At 39.6% G+C, this 13,707-nt stretch overlaps 1 protein-coding gene and 1 non-coding gene across 4 annotated transcripts in view; one reads left to right on the top strand and one right to left on the bottom strand.

Moving 5' to 3' along the window:
* The window catches only part of BBS9 (Bardet-Biedl syndrome 9), a 476,883-nt gene that overhangs the window by 54,165 nt on the left and 409,011 nt on the right, over window positions 1-13,707 (bottom strand). The window lies entirely within an intron of this gene.
* On the top strand, window positions 4,904-5,010 carry LOC133246991 (U6 spliceosomal RNA). Its single transcript, XR_009736231.1, has one exon. It is a non-coding gene; the product is annotated as a U6 spliceosomal RNA (small nuclear RNA).

Consider the following 13,707-nt stretch of genomic DNA (forward strand, 5'->3'; position numbering starts at 1 on the left):
TTGGGTAGATCCCCTAGAGAAGGAAATGGCAACCCACTCCAGTATTCTTGCCTGGAGAATTCCAGGGACAGAGGAGCCTGGTGGGCTACAGCCCATGGGGTCTCAAAGAGTTGGACATGACTGAGTGACTAACACTCACTTTCACATCTGTATGATTATTTCATTAATTAACAAAATAGACTACATGATATACAAAATGTACTAGAACCTCAGGTAGAAATCTGTCAGCTCCCACCTCTGCCCTCATTTTGCTCCATCTTAGCAGCATGTGACAATGCTGACTTTGGAAATTCTCCCTTCTTGGCTTCCATGTGGCTCCTTTCTCACAGTTTTCCTTTTACTCATTCCTTGGCTACTTCTCTTCAATTTCCAGTGTTGGTTCCTGCCCTTCTTCCTGACCTCCAGATGCTGGAAGGCCTCAGGGTTTAGATGAGGCCTCCCTTCTCTTTTCTCTCCCCATATGAGTGAGCCGGTCCAGCTTCAAAGACTGTGACACAGAGGCTGCCATCTCCCGACAGTCTCCCTTGAGCACCAGCCCACTCAGTATTTACAGCTGGGCGCCCACTAGGCTTCACAAATGGAATAGGTCCAAAACTGAGTCTTTTACTCTGTCCTTCCTATCATCCACGTTCACACACACACACTGTTCTTCCTCCAGATTCCCTCATTTCACCAACAATACTACTTTCTAACTTGTTAGTAAAGCAGACATTCCAGAAGTCATCTCTGCTTCCTTGTCTGACCCCTTACATGCAATCCATCACCATGTTCTACATATTCCAGACTCTGAAATAGGCCATTGTGACAACCCCCGTCATTATCACCTCTCGCCTACATGTCTACAACAGTCTCTCTAGCTCTCCCTCTGTTTCCATTCCACCTGTTTTCCAAATCATTCTGGACATAGTAGCCATAGTAATTCTTGAAAACATAGATCAGATCACATAATTTCCCTGCTTAAAACCATTTGATGGCTTCCCACTACTCACATGTGTGTATGTGTGTGTGTGCACATGCGTGCATGCTCAGTAGCATTTGAGTCTTTGGGACCCTATGGACTATAGCCCACCAGGTTCCTCTGTCCATAGAATTTTCCAAGCAAGAATACTGGAATGGGTTGCCATTTCCTTCTCCAATGGATCTTCCTGACGCAGGGATCAAACCTGCGTCTCTTGCATCTCCTGCACTGGCAGGTGGGTTCTTTAACAATAGTGTCACTTGGGAAGCCCACTACTCATAAGGTAACACATAAATTCCTGACCATGGAATGTAAGGAAGTTCAGCAAGGAAGACAGAACATGATGTGGCTCTCCCTTCCTCATTAAGATCAAGCCATCAACTATATTTTGAATACACCAAGACCCTTCTAGCCTCCAGCCCTTTAAATTCTTTTTTCTTCAGTTTTATTAGGTATAATTAACAAAGATGTAAGAGATTTAAAGTTTACATGTGATTATTTGATATATGATATGGTGGGAGAGTATTTCCCTTGATGATTTAATTAACACATTCATTAGCTCAGATACTTACATATGTGCCTGTCTGTGTATGAATATGAACTACTCTCAGCAAATCCAGGCTTTTGAATCCTATTCTTTGAGCTTGGAATGCTACTCCCCTAGATCCTCATTTCTCATCTTCCACATCATAGAAGCCTCCTCCAATCACCCTGTATAAAGTAGCCCCCACCTGCGCAACTCTTTCAACTCCCTATTTGTTATACTGTACATAATTCAACCTGCAGTTCTCCTATTTAGCCTTACAAACTGTTTATTATCTGACTCCTATGCTAGAAGTAAGCTCCCATGAAGGTGGAAACCTCTCTTCTTGATCAGCATATTCCAATGCCCAGTACAGTGCCTGGAACATGACAGTGTTTTTTTTTAATTTTTGTTAAAAGACAAAAAAACAGTCCTATCTTCATGAAGAAAACTCCTTTCCCCCCTTGAAAAATTTTACACATGCTCATTATGCTGCTAATATTGTTCCCTACACCAAAGATGAATTATTTACAGATACTGCTATTAGCTTTATCCCAAATTTATATATAAGTGACCACAGTATCGGAGAAGGCAATGGCAACCCACTCCAGTACTCCTGCCTGGCAAATCCCATGAACGGAGGAGCCTAGTAGGCTGCAGTCCATGGGGTCGCTAGGAGTCGGACACGACTGAGCGACTTCACTTTCACTTTTCACTTTCATGCACTGGAGAAGGAAATGGCAACCCACTCCAGTGTTCTTGCCTGGAGAATCCCAGGGATGGGGGAGCCTGGTGGGCTGCTGTCTACGGGGTCGCACAGAGTCGGACACGACTGAAGCGACTTAGCAGCAGCAGCAGCAGACCACAGTATAATTGGTATAATTTGTAAGTCTGGAGGGGAAGAAAAAGAATAGAGTCGATGTAATATAGCAGAGGAAAACTGGGCAAAGTTTAGAAATGAGAAAGTAACACCAGAAAGTAAAGGTGGACTGTTTACCACGGCGCCTGTAGCAACTAGAACAATGCCTCAAACATACTACACACTCAACAGAAATTTCACTTTGGGGTCTCAATCTGGCTTTATCCATGACATGTTTTTAAAATGGAAATGGTGTATGAAGTTTATAATTTATAAATTTATAAAGTGTAAAAATTATCAGTGATTTTCCATGAGATAACATGTCAAGTTTTAAAATTTAGCAGCCTTATATTTTATCTAATTTTGAAAGGAAAGATTTTTTTATCTCTTAAAAAAATAAAAACAGGTAACAATATTAGGTAACTTGTCTCCTATATATGACTAAATGTCCCATTGACAAAGTATGCTGTATCAAACTTTATTTTTTCATTAGTTCAGTTCAGTTCAGTTCGGTCACTCAGTCATGTCCAACTCTTTGAAACCCCATGGCTGCAGCACACCAGGCTTCCCTGTCCATCACCAACTCCCAGAGCTGACTCAAACTCATGTCCATTGAGTCAGTGATGCCATCCAACCATTTCATCCTGTCCTCCCCTTCTCCTCCCACCTTCAATCTTTCCCAGTATTAGGGTCTTTACCAATGAGTCAGTTCTTCCCATTAGATGGCCAAAGTATTGGAGTTTCAGTTCAGCATCAGTCCTTCCAATGAATATTCAGGACTGATTTCTTTTAGGACGGACTGGTTGGATCTCCTTGCAGTCCAAGGGATTCTCAAGAGTCTTTCTCCAACACCACAGTGCAAAAGTATCAATTCTTCGGCGCTCAGCTTTCTTTATAGTCCAACTCTCATATCCATACATAACTACGGGAAAAACCATAGCTTTGACTAGATGGACCTTTGTTGGTAAAGTAATGTCTCTGCTTTTCAATATGCTGTCTAGCTTGGTTATAACTTTTCTTCCAGGGAGCAAGTGTCTTTTAATTTCATGGCTGCAATCACCATCTGCAGTGATTTTGGAGCCCAGAAAAATAAAATGTGACACTGTTTCCACTGTTTCCCCATCTATTTGCCATGAAGTGATGGGACCAGATGCCATGACCTTAGTTTTCGGAATGTTGAGCTTTAAGCCAACTTTTTCACTCTCCTCTTTCACTTTCATCAAGAGGCTCTTTAGTTCTTCTTCACTTTCTGCCATAAGGGTGGTGTCATCTGCATATCTGAGGTTATTGATATTTCTCCCAGCAATCTTGATTCCAGCTTGTGCTTCCTCCAGCCCAGTGTTTCTCATGATGTACTCTGCATATAAGTTAAATAAGCAGGGTGACAATATACAGCCTTGATGTACTCCTTTCCCTATTTGGAACCAGTCTGTTGTTCCATGTCCAGTTCTAACGGTAGCTTCCTGACTTGCATACAGATTTCTCAAGAGGCAGCTCAGGTGGTCTGGTATTCCCATCTCTTGAAGAATTTTCCACAGTTTATTGTGATCCACACAGACAAAGCCTTTAGCGTAGTCAATAAAACAGAAGTAGGTGGTTTTCTGGAATGTTCTTGCTGTTTTGATGACCCAACTGATGTTGGCAATTTGATCTCTGGTTCCTCTGCCTTTTCTAAATCCAGCTTGAACATCTGGAAGTTCACAGTTCATGTAATGATGAAGCCTGACTTGGAGAATTTTGAGCATTACTTTGCTAGCATGTGAGATGAGTGCAATTGTGCAATAGTTTGGGCATTCTTGGCATTGTCTTTCTTTGGGATTGGAATGAAAACTGACCTTTTCCAGTCCTGTGGTCACTGCTGAGTTTTCCAAATTTGCTCGCATACTGAGTGAAACCCACCAAACTTCACACATGAACCCTTGGTATCTGCCATTCCATTGGCTTATAACTAGTAAGCTGGAGCCCTGCATGCCTTGCCATACTACTCACTGCTGCTACTGCTACTGCTAAGTCACTTCAGTCGTCTCTGACTCTGTGCAACTCTATAGGCAGCAGCCCACCAGGCTCCGCCGTCCCTGGGATTCTCCAGGCAAGAAAACTGGAGTAAGGTGCCATTGCCTTCTCTGTTACTACTCACTAGTACAATGTATGTATTTACTTCTTGTTTTATGGGGTTTAAACTTGATTCTTGTTTTATGGGCTTTAAAGCCATAAATATCTTAGAACAAAAGCCAAAAATATCTTAAAACAACCAATATGCAAATACTTATACTAAATAAAAATCTTCCTATCAGTATTAGAATAATTCACAGCTTCTGAAGCTAGAGATTGATATCATATTTTTCAGGAACATTTTACACATGACATGGAGTATTGCTCAGAAAGCAGATTTGAGACAAATACAAAAATTCTAACCAAAATATATTTATTTTTAAATAAAAAATAAAATTTTTTAATAAAAAAAATTTTAAATAAAAATTTTAATAAAATAAATAAATAAATTTTTAAAATAAAAATCAAACATTTTAAAAACAAAAAGCTACCTTTTAAAAAGCATAGAGTTGTGCTCGCTTCGGCAGCACATATACTAAAATTGGAACAATACAGAGAAGATTAGCATGGCCCCTGCACAAGGATGACATGCAAATTCGTGAAGCATTCCATATTTTTTTCACAGCAGGGTCCTCTATAACCCACCTCCCAGAATATTGGAAATAAAAGCAAAAATAAACAAATGGGACCTAATTAAAATTAAAAGCTTCTGCACAACAAAGGAAACTATAAGCAAGGTGAAAAGACAGCCTTCAGAACGGGAGAAAATAATAGCAAATGAAGCAACTGACAAACAACTAATCTCAAAAATATACAAGCAACTCCTGCAGCTCAATTCCAGAAAAATAAACGACCCAATCAAAAAATGGGCCAAAGATCTAAATAGACATTTCTCCAAAGAAGACATACAGATGGCTAACAAACACATGAAAAGATAGATGTTCAACATCACTCATCATCAGAGAAATGCAAATCAAAACCACAATGAGGTACCATTTCACGCCAGTCAGAATGGCTGCGATCCAAAAGTCTACAAGCAATAAATGCTGGAGACGGTGTGGAGAAAAGGGAACCCTCTTACACTGTTGGTGGGAATGCAAACTAGTACAGCCACTATGGAGAACAGTCTGGAGATTCCTTAAAAAACTGGAAATAGAACTGCCTTATGATCCAGCAATCCCACTGCTGGGCATACACACTGAGGAAACCAGAATTGAAAGAGACACCTGTACCCCAATGTTCATCGCAGCACTGTTTATAATAGCCAGGACATGGAAGCAACCTAGATGTCCATCCGCAGATGAATGGATAAGAAAGCTGTGGTACATATACACAATGGAGTATTACTCAGCCATTAAAAAGAATACATTTGAAACAGTTCTAATCAGGTGGATGAAACTGGAGCCTATTATACAGAGTGAAGTAAGCCAGAAAGGAAAACACCAATACAGTGTACTAACGCATATATATGGAATTTAGAAAGATGGTAATGATAACCCTGTATGAGAGACAGCAAAAGAGACACAGATGTATAGAACAGTCTTTTGGACTCTGTGGGAGAGGGAGAGGGTGGGATAATTTGGGAGAATGGCATTGAAACATGTATAATATCATATGTGAAACGAATCGCCAGTCCAGGTTTGAGGCATGATACAGGATGCTCGGGGCTGGTGCACTGGGATGACCCAGAGGGATGGTATGGGGAGGGAGGTGGGAGGGGGGTTCAGGACGGGGAACACGTGTACACCCGTGGTGGATTCATGTTGATGTATGGCAAAACCAATACAATATTGTAAAGTAATTAGTCTCCAATTGAGGTGGATGAAACTGGAACCTATTATACAGAGTGAAGTAAGCCAGAAAGAAAAACACCAATACAGTATACTAACACATATATATGGAATTTAGAAAGATGGTAACAATAACCCTGTGTATGAGACAGCAAAAGAGACACTGATGTATAGATCAGTCTTGTGGACTCTGTCGGAGAGGGAGAGGGTGGGGAGATTTGGGAGAATGGCATTGAAACATGTGTAATGTCATGTATGAGACAAGTCGCCAGTCCAGGTTTGATGCACGATGCTGGATGCTTGGGGCTGGTGCACTGGGACGGCCCAGAGGGAGGGTATGGGGAGGGAGAGGGAGGAGGGTTCAGGATGGGGAGCACAGGTATACCTGTGGTGGATTCATTTCGATGTTGGGCAAAACTAATACAATATTGTAAAGTTTAAAAATAAAATTAAATTAAAAAAAAAATCCCTCTTCCTTGGAAACATAAACAATTGCTATTTTTGCAATTGGAGAGGATATTAGACTGGATCCTCTCAAGGAGAAGATACTACACTGTCTAAACATGAGTATTAAGGGGGCTTTAAAAAAATAAATAAAATAATAATAAAAAGCATAGAGTTGAGACATATTGTACAGAGAAATACAACTAAAGGTGTTTTACTTTCAGAATCAGGTGATATACTCTAAGAGCCACTAAGATATAAGAGAATAGTGTTTCATTTTCATTTTTAATTGTTTAGGAAATATCACACTACACATAAATCAGAAGGGTCTAATTATTCCAATAATTTATTTGAATAAACAAACACACTAAAAATGTTTTTCTTTCAAAGTTTAATGTGAAAAGTGTGTTTTAAAGGCTGGGAACACATAACCTGACTTCATTCAACAGTTCTAACTGCAAGAACATCATCGTTCCTTGTAAGGGCTGCGTAGTGTCAGAAGCAGAATGTCATTCTCAGTTTAGGCCAAGTATTTTGGCCAGAAATATAAATGGGAATGGGCCACCTTGCTGGATCTGCCCCATCTATCTGTGGGTATTCTCATTATTTTAAATGAAAAAAATGTGATATAAAATAAGTTTCAGTGACTGCCTCACACAAGTAACTGATTGACGAGTTGATTCTAAGCATTGAAATACTTTATCCAGGTACCCTAAAATCTAAAGGAGAATTAAAAAAAATACATGCAATTTTAATAACCCTGAATTTCTACTGAAAGCAGAGAAGTTATTGTTCAAGAGCAAATTCCTCAGAGAGAGAACAGGTCCTGGGAGTAACAGTTGAAGGAAAGACAATAGGATATGTGTTTACTCCAATTTGGAGGTGAACTAGTAAAACCTTACTATTGAAGACAGACTCACTGAGGTAGCAGAAGTTCAGGTAGGGGTAAAAGTTGAGAGGAAGAAAACTAGAAAAGATTTTTTACAAGTTGAATCAGTAGAAATCCCTTCAAATCATCAGCTGCTGGAACAAATACAAATTTTTTATCCTCACATTTGAATATAAAATAGTCCCATATGTCAATTAAATATGGGAGAAAAGTTTTATTTTTTTATATCAATACAAAGCCTCAGAGATAAGTACCTTCCAAGGGATGCTCCAGTGTTACGGAAATACTCCTTCTTTTGGTCAACCTACATAATTTTTAATGATACTGAAAATTACACAGTTAGGGTTTCCATTATAATATCTCATATGAGATTAGTCCAAATAAAAGACAGCTCACATTTACAGCTGGATGAGGATAAAAATGTACATATTAAAGATCTGTTCATATGACATGACTGAAGAAATAAAATAGTGATGTACTTTAAGAGTTATTTAATTCAACCCCCTACTTTTAGGCAGAGTTTTTCCCAAATTGTCTTCAGACTGTTGACTATCTGTATTAGTTTAAACATCTGCAGGGAAGGAAATTCCTCAAACTCCCCTGGTATTCTACTCCTGTTTTAACAGCCCTACTTCCAAGAAACTGGGCTTTGGTCATCACATTGTAATTAGTTACCAGCCGGCTTATCTATCAGCAAGTATTTGTTAAATACACACAGGGAGAACGTTATTCTATTAGGTCTTTGATGGTAGACCTTCCCCTATAGTTGCTCCTAATTGCTTCTCCTGTCAAATACAGCTCTAATCCTGGATTCAAATATTCTTCCATTAACCCTTCTTCATTCCATTATGGACTCCCTATTACAATGGATGACCCAGGAATTGAACCCAGGTTTCCTGCATTGCAGGCAGATCCTTTACCATCTGGGTCACCAGGGAAGCCTCATAATTATTAATAGGAGCAACCCTATTAAAAACTGCATGCTTTCTTTACTTCTAACAATAGTTTGATTTTCAAAACAATTTTGAAGCAAAATGCTGTTTCGAAACAAAGTGGTGCTATCTCAGTATTTCAATGAGAAAATCTAGAGGAAGAAGTAGCTGCACAGTTGCTAAATGGCTGAGCTTGTCCCTCCCACAGCAGCCACTGCAAATCAACCTTAATTTACTGCCTCAGCATTCACCCCCTTCTTGCTCTCTTGCAGGTTACTATAAAACTTTACTTCTCCAAAGCTCATGTGGCTGGACTTCATGAAATGTTCTTTTTTAAAAATCTCCCTATAATTTCCAATTTATATCTGGCTTCTCATTTGTTTCCCTTCTCAAATACTCTTTTCAGTTTAGCTGTATTTTAGATTGTTCCTCTGCTTCCTCAAACCTCCCCATTGAACGTGAATGTTGGATTTTTAGCCCTTTCATCTTACCACCACTCCCCAACCTTCAAACATCTTAAAATATATTTTCTAAAGAGAAGAAAAGGAAAAGAAATAAAAACCTTGATAATAGCCTACTTCTTGCATTTGCCTTCTTATACTGTTTCTTCCAGTTACAGACGGATGTTTCCTTGACCTTCTGTCCTAAATAGTAATGATACCATTTCTGCTGGAAATTCTTTGAAATTCACCTCCTCCATGTAGAATGCACTTCTTATCTGGCTCTGCAAATAAATCCCAAATCCAGTGTTCCCTGCCTCTGCCTTCACTACCATAGAGTTTCTCCAATGACAGAGTTTCAGTGATGTCTTCTAAGCTGAGGATACTAAAATCTACTTTTAAGCTTTAAGCTTTCCCTTCAACTCAAATCCCTCAGATCCAGCTATTAACATATCTCTTTTCTTGGATGCATCTTAGTCATCTCAAGCTCACTGTATTTGAAATGAAGCGTATTATTCATAACAAAATCACAAACTTAATGATTTCCATCAATGCCATTAAAAAACTTGATGAAACTTCTATATTCTTCCCTATTTTTCATATTCCTCTCTCTCCTGTATACAACTATCAGATTAGTATGTCTAAAACACAGGGAGTTATTTTTGCTTTGTTTTTTAAACCACTTTTCAAAATGGAATAGAATACCGTCCTTTATAAATCACTTATATCTTAATCTATAACAGTTTCCTTCACCATTTGCTCAACCTCTTTTATCTAGCTTTTCAAGTTCTATATCAATTGATGCTTACTGATCTATCAAACTAAATTTCCAACCTGAAATTTAAGCAGTTTACTTAAAGACCCATATCTCCTTGCTTAAATTAACAACTCTATCTATAGTATCTGCAACTGTCCTTTCTAAATATCTAAAATTCACACCTACTTTAAGACTTAGCTTCTTTATAAACAGCTCCACTGATTCATTCTAAAAACATAAGGTAGACCAAAGTTAGTTTCCTATTTTTGATACTAGACTACAGTCTGTGAAATGTCACCATTGGGGAAAGCTGGATGAAGAGTACCTGGGATTCTATGGAGAATTTTTGCATCTTCCTATGCTATGCTATGTTAAGTCACTTCAGTCGTGTCCAACTCCGTGTGACCCCACAGACGGCAGCCCACCAGACTCCCCCGTCCCTGGGATTCTCCAGGCAAGAACACTGGAGTGGGTTGCCATTGCATCTTCCTATGAGTCTGTAATTATTTCACAATAAGAAGTTTAAAAAATATATGATGGGCATCAACTATATATATACTAGGCATAAGTAGGATACTATATTCACACACAAAAAAAAGAATAAAATATAAGTCCTTCATGCACTTAGCTATTATCTGGAGGCATTATGGACTGACTTGTGTCCTCCCCAAAATTCATAGGTTGAAGCCCTAGCCAGCCCCCCAATGTGGCTGTATTTGGAAATAGGGTCTTTAAAGAGATAATTAAGGTTAAATGAGGTCATAAGAGTGAGGCCCCGACCCAAAAGTACTAGTGTCCTTGTAAGAGGAAGAAGACACACCAGGAGTGTACACACAGAGAAGAAGGCCACGTGCAGGCACAGATGCACAAAGCAGACTGGAAAAGACAAGCCCAGGCGGGTCAGGTACAGTTTCTGATAGCAAAAGAGAAGTTAAGAAATGAGAATGTTCTAAGAAGGGAATGGTCTTATTGAAAAAGCCTTCAGAGCAGACTGAGGCTTATAGGCAAAGTGTTCACCTAATTTAGTAATTATGAAGTCACTTGTGAAAAGGGTAGCAAATTGCTCAGAGATCAATAATTTGCAGGATTTGGCTTATTTTCAGAGATGAGATATAGAGGTAGGAAGGAAGCAGAATCCACAAACAAGCTGCACAAAGTCCTGAAGAACCTGTATCTGTTTATCACAACTGAAATATAAACAAGCCCCATAAACACAGGTCATCGCCCTTGAATACTGTAAAAGTCGTTAATTTTCCTGATTTACGAAACTGACCATTTTTTCCTTACTACCATTTCTGATACTACAGTCATTTTACTGTTGGCATTTTTACCACAGTCTCTTTTTATAAAAGTTATATATGTTATTTGTAGGAAAATGTACACCTTATATGGAAGAGAACTAGTAGGAGGATGCTCAGACACCACCCGTGACTGCACCATCCAGGGTAGTTATCCTTAACACACACCTCAGTTCACATGCTTCTGGACCAGATCTTAAGAAGTAGATAGCTGAAACTCTGTCTTTTGCTATCTGCCTTTGCTGACTTAACTTAGAAAGGCCTATCTTGCCTCCATATCTATGTGTCTACCTCTATTTTGTTCTGTTCGGGCAGTTTCATTTTTTTTACATTTAAATCTCCTACCCATCTGAAATGTATTGTGGCACATGTTATGGCCTAGGGAATCTACTTTTCCTCCAAATGGTCGGTCTGCTCCCAGCAACATTTTTCAATTAATTCACCGAGTCCTTTCTGCATTGCTTTGAAATGCCACATCAGCACATGAGATCAGAATTTAGGCTAGCGCATTCTAAATTCTTACATAATTGGGGGGAGGGGGATTCTCCTATGTTCTAATTATCTTAATTGTAGTAATAAAAAACAAAAGCATAATACAAAGATAGTCACTCAAAAACTAACTGGCCACTTATAAAACTAGTCTCTACTCAAGTTTCTTTCCACATTCAACACTATATGAATCCCCACCTGCCATCAACTTCTTATATTGGTTCATCTTTCAGTGACTGTTGGAAATTGTTACAAATACAGCATAAATGGGTTGCAGAGGGAAATCACAAATCTTGCAGATAATGCAAAATGCAATGCAAATTAGGTGTTATTAGAGAACCACTTGTACCACATGCATGGACAGTACCCAGGGAAAATCTGGCAATTGGTCCACTTAACAATGAAGTGAAGAAAACTGGTTAGAATAATGACGAGATAAATATTTCTGAAGAAAATCGTTTGCATAAAAATGATAGGCCCCTAGGAAAATGGATAACGCGTTGGAATGTGTTTTCTTAAAAATGGCCTTCTTTGTAAAGATGCTGCTGCTGCAAAGTCACTTCAGTTGTGTCCGACTCTGTGCGACCCCATAGACAGCAGCCCACCAGGCTCCCCTGTCCCTGGGATTCTCCAGGCAAGAACACTGGAGTGGGTTGCCATTTCCTTCTCCAATGTGTGAAAGTGAAAAATGAAAGTGAAGTCGCTCAGTCGTGTCTGACTATTCGCGACCCCATGGACTGCAGCCCACCAGGCGCCTCCGTCCATGGGATTTTCCAGGCAAGAGTACTGGAGTGGGGTGCCATCGCCTTCTCCTGTAAAGGTGCTAGTTAGGCCAAATTTGAGTGTCCGTCATCATACCAGAAACAGAACAAAACAAACACCTCACGCAATTCCTTCATAGCTGTCTCTGCTGCTGCTGCTGCTAAGTCGCTTCAGTCGTGTCCAACTCTGTGCGACCCCAGAGACGACAGCCCACCAGGCTCCCCCATCCCTGGGATTCTCCAGGCAAGAACACTGGAGTGGGTTGCCATTTCCTCCTCCAGTGCATGAAAGTGAAAAGTGAAAGTGAAGTCGCTCAGTCGTGTCTGACTATTCGCGACCCCATGGACTGCAGCCTACCAGGCTCCTCCGTCCATGGGATTTTCCAGGCAAGAGTACTGGAGTGGGGTGCCATTGCCTTCTCCAATAGCTGTCTCTAAGAACTGCTATAACATAACAGGCATCACATAAATTTTGGCAAATATATGATAAACTTACTGTTGATTTTAATTTTACTATTTTTCAAACAAATCTTTTGTTTTCCCAATGACAACAATGAAATGGCTCCAGTTTCAGGTAGTCTTTTCCTGATACCAATTAGTCTCGAACCTTCCATAATCAATCTAGCAATGTAAGGTAAACCTCAGCCCTAAGCACCTGCAAGGATGAAGCAAACATGCATGAGAAAGTCAGCTAGACCACTAAAGGCATTCACATCCAGATTTTTGTAAAAACACTACCCTGGTGGCCCCATGGAACTCTTGTTCTAAGGGTAGAATTCATATCACTGAGATTAAGAAAAATACATGTAATTAAAGTGCAATATTCCCCAGCAGAAAGATGTGAGTAGTAGAGGTAAGAAAAGAAATATAAGTTTGAAGGTTCTGTAATAAAAAGAATATCCAGTAAAGGTTAGGTTATATGCTGATGGAGAATCTGAAGGTTGATAAAGGCAAGCAGGAGAAATGTGAGGCAACAAAGTCCTTAAGGTAATTCCCAGTGTGGAAGATTTTCAAATTCTGGGCGCCAGGGAGGATGTTGTCATCATGGCCTTTACTGCACCAAAGAAAGGGCACATACAAGGTGCCAGGCTCATAAAGTCAGGAGGCTAGAAAAGACCAAGGGTTTTTTATTCTGAGATGTTTATTCATCTGCCATTTAATAGGGAACATGGTAAAATTACACACACTCCTGCCTTTTAATACCAACCACTAAGTCACTTCATCTTTCTAGGGCCTTCGTTACCCCAGCTGTTAGGTGAAAGAGGCAAACCAGATGATTTCTGAGTTCCCGCCCAACCATTCAAAAGAAGATAGTGTCTGTGAAAAATGTGTATGTGTCCATGTGTTCGGTCATCCACTCTTTTCTAGTACGCCACTTAACCTTCATGTATTCTGAGACAACTACAACAGCCAAACGAATATCATAAATTGTGTAATTACTGGTTTGAAGCAGAAATAACTCACAGTACTTCTTATTATGTCTGTAATAATGGTACCAAGTCACCTACCAAGATA

Source organism: Bos javanicus, chromosome 4 (assembly GCF_032452875.1).
Source record: "Bos javanicus breed banteng chromosome 4, ARS-OSU_banteng_1.0, whole genome shotgun sequence".
Taxonomy (NCBI): Eukaryota; Metazoa; Chordata; class Mammalia; order Artiodactyla; family Bovidae; genus Bos; species Bos javanicus.